Source organism: Myotis davidii, unplaced genomic scaffold (assembly GCF_000327345.1).
Source record: "Myotis davidii unplaced genomic scaffold, ASM32734v1 scaffold851, whole genome shotgun sequence".
Classification (NCBI taxonomy): domain Eukaryota; kingdom Metazoa; phylum Chordata; class Mammalia; order Chiroptera; family Vespertilionidae; genus Myotis; species Myotis davidii.
Window position 1 is genome coordinate 181,914 of NW_006282653.1, and position 3,124 is coordinate 185,037.

The 3,124-nt window shown below is 33.4% G+C and overlaps 1 long non-coding RNA gene across 1 annotated transcript in view; it reads left to right on the forward strand.

Moving 5' to 3' along the window:
- The window catches only part of LOC107182295, a 24,490-nt gene that overhangs the window by 12,861 nt on the left and 8,505 nt on the right, over positions 1 to 3,124 (forward strand). The window contains exon 3 of the long non-coding RNA XR_001513016.1: positions 29 to 36. This is a non-coding gene — a long non-coding RNA (uncharacterized LOC107182295). The remainder of the gene's footprint in view (positions 1 to 28; positions 37 to 3,124) is intronic.

Sequence of the window (3,124 nt, forward strand, 5' to 3'; positions counted from 1 at the left end):
CAAGCCAGCAATGCAAGAAATGCTAAAGGGACTGGTGTAAAAAGAAGAAATAGAAAGGGAAGGAGGAACACTGGCACAAAAAAAATAAAAATGGCTACAAACAAATACCTTTCAATAATAACTTTAAACATAAATGGGCTAAATGCTCCAATCAAAAGACATCGAGTGGCTGAATAGATAAAAAGACATGATCCATGTATATGCTGTCTACAAAAGACCTACCTCAGAACAAGAGATCCACACAGACTGAAAGTGAAGGGATGGAAAAATATCTTCCAAGCAAATGGAATTGAAAAAAAAAAGCTGAGGTAGCAATACTTATATCTGACAAAATAGACATCAAAGTGAAGGTCATATCAAGAGATAAGGAAGGCCACTTCATAATACTAAAGGGATTAATACAACAAGAGGATATAATCCTGGTAAACATAAATGCACCCAATGCAGGAGCACCCAAATACATAAAAAAAATAAATTCCTGGAAGATATCAAGATAGAGATCAACAATAATACAATCATATTGTTATTTTTAATTCAATAAAAATGTTCTATTTTAAATATAGTTAAACAAGTATATAAGAAGTTGAATATATCTTTACTATAAAGGAAAGTTTCAATTTTATCTTCAAACCTTTGTCTTTATGGATCAAATAATTCATTTTACTTTTACACACTAGGGAAACTAACAATGTATGTTAGGTGCTGCATAAGAACTAATATTTACTCATATTTAATTAATATATTGGTTCCTTTCTTCATGTCAGTTTAAGAAAATACTTAAGAACACTAGTGTTGTGCCCTGACCGGTTTGGCTCAGCGTGGGCCTGTGGACTGAAAGGTCCCAGGTTCGATTCCGGTCAAGGGATGTACCTTGGTTGCGGGCACATCCCCAGTAGGGGGTGTGCAGGAGGCAGCTGATCGATGTTTCTCTCTCATCGATGTTTCTGACTATCTCTGTCCCTCTCTGTAAGAAATCAATAAAATATATATTTTTTAAAAAGAACACTAATGTTGCAAATTGTTATATTACAGGAGGAAAAAATGGTTGACATTTTCTAACAAAAATGTTCCTGCTATAAAAATCTTATGTTCATAGGAGCTAAGATACTTTACACCAAATTCAACTAATCCTGTGAAGTAATTAAGAATACACATTTTAATAGTTATTGCTTAGTTGATATATTTCATAGTAAAATCCATTTAATGTCTTAATGTGTACCTTTTTCTAAACCTTTAAATTGTTCTTTTATAGTACCCTTTAGTTTTCTTTGTCATCAGTGTTTGGTCCAGAAGCCATGCCTATAAAGCTCCATCCCTGATATTTCTAAGGAGGGCCATGATGAGTAGTGCATTAGATTTCTTTTATTAATCAGCAGTAGTCTCATTTTTTCTAGTGGCTGTCAAAAGTGATTTTGTGTTTCTGAAATTGTGCACTTGTTCTTGCCATTATTTTTTCTGTGGCAAGCTAAACTTAGTATAGTTTCTATTGCTTTTTTTAACCATTTTGATATATTTTTCTGCAGATTCAAAAATAAAATATATGTAAACCAGAACATATCAAATAAAATATATAAATGTACAATCAGGTAAAACAAAAACATTTTCAATAAACACTTAAACACTATATAATACATTTCTTCAAATTCATAGCACACACAAATACATAAATAGCATATGCTTAAGAGAAGGATGTCTACCTAATTTCTAGTTAAAATTGCATTTGTGTTAATAAAGGTGAATTTTTACACTTTAAAAATCTTAATAGAAGTATAATAGTATATTTTTTTAAAATATATTTTATTGATTTTTTACAGAGAGGAAGGGAGAGAGATAGTTAGAAACATCGAGGAGAGAGAAACATTGATCAGCTGCCTCCTGCACGCCCCCTACTGGGGATGTGCCAGCAACCAAGGTACATGCCCTTGACCGGAATCGAACCTGGGACCTTTCAGTCTGCAGGCCGACGCTCTATCCACTGAACCAAACCGTTTGGGGCTGTAATAGTATATTTTTTTTATCTTCAAATTTATTTTTTAACTTTATTTTTATTGTTGACACTATCACAGATATCCCCCTCTCCCTCCACTTTACCCACCTCTACTCATGCCCTGCCCCCACTTCCCTCTGGCCATCACTGTGCTGTTATCTGTCTGACTTATACAATATATTCTTTGATTTATCCCTTCACCTTCTTTCATTCAGTTGGCCCCACCCCCATCCCTCTGACAGCTGTCAGTCTGTTCCATGTAGCTATGCCTCTGTTTCTATTTTGTCAGCATATATTGTTCATTATATTTCACAGATAAGTGAGATCATATGGTACTTGTCTTTCTCTGGCTGGCTTATTGCACTTAGCATAACAACCTCCAGATCCATCCATGCTGTCACAAAAGTTAAGATTTCTTTCTTTTTTACAGCCAAGTAGTATTTCATGGTATAAATGCACCATAGCTCTTATTTATCCACACATCTACTGATGGGCACTTGGGCTGTTTCCAGATCTTGACTACTGTAAATAATACTGCTATAATTAGAGTTCACATTACCTTAATGATGAATAATGTTGAACATATTTCCATGAGCTTATATGCCATATGTATATTCTGATCTACCCAGCCAGGCCCTAGGTATCTATAACTTTTAAAGTTCTTCCAAAGTAAATCTTTAAAAAAAATGTTTTCCACTAGTTTTCTTTAATGTTATTTATTATTAATTTCAGTTGTATGGCATAATGGTTAGATAATTATATGCTTTACAAAGTGTTCCCCCTGATATTTCTAGTACCCTATGCTACCCCTTACATCACCAGGAATATTTTGTGACTACCAGATTGTACTTCTTAACCACTTCATCTCTTTCACCTAGTTCCTCAACCACCAGTCCACTCTATCTATGTTTCAATTTTGTTTATTCATTAACTGTTCTTTAGAGTCTACATACAAGTCAAATCATATGATAATTTTCGTTCTCTATCTGGCTTATTAAACTTAGCATGATACCCTAAAGGTCCATGATGCTGTCACAAATGGAAATGTTTTGTTCTTTTTTATGCCCTAGTAATAATCCATTATATATATATGGAATATTATGTAATATTCCATATATATAATATATATTATATATA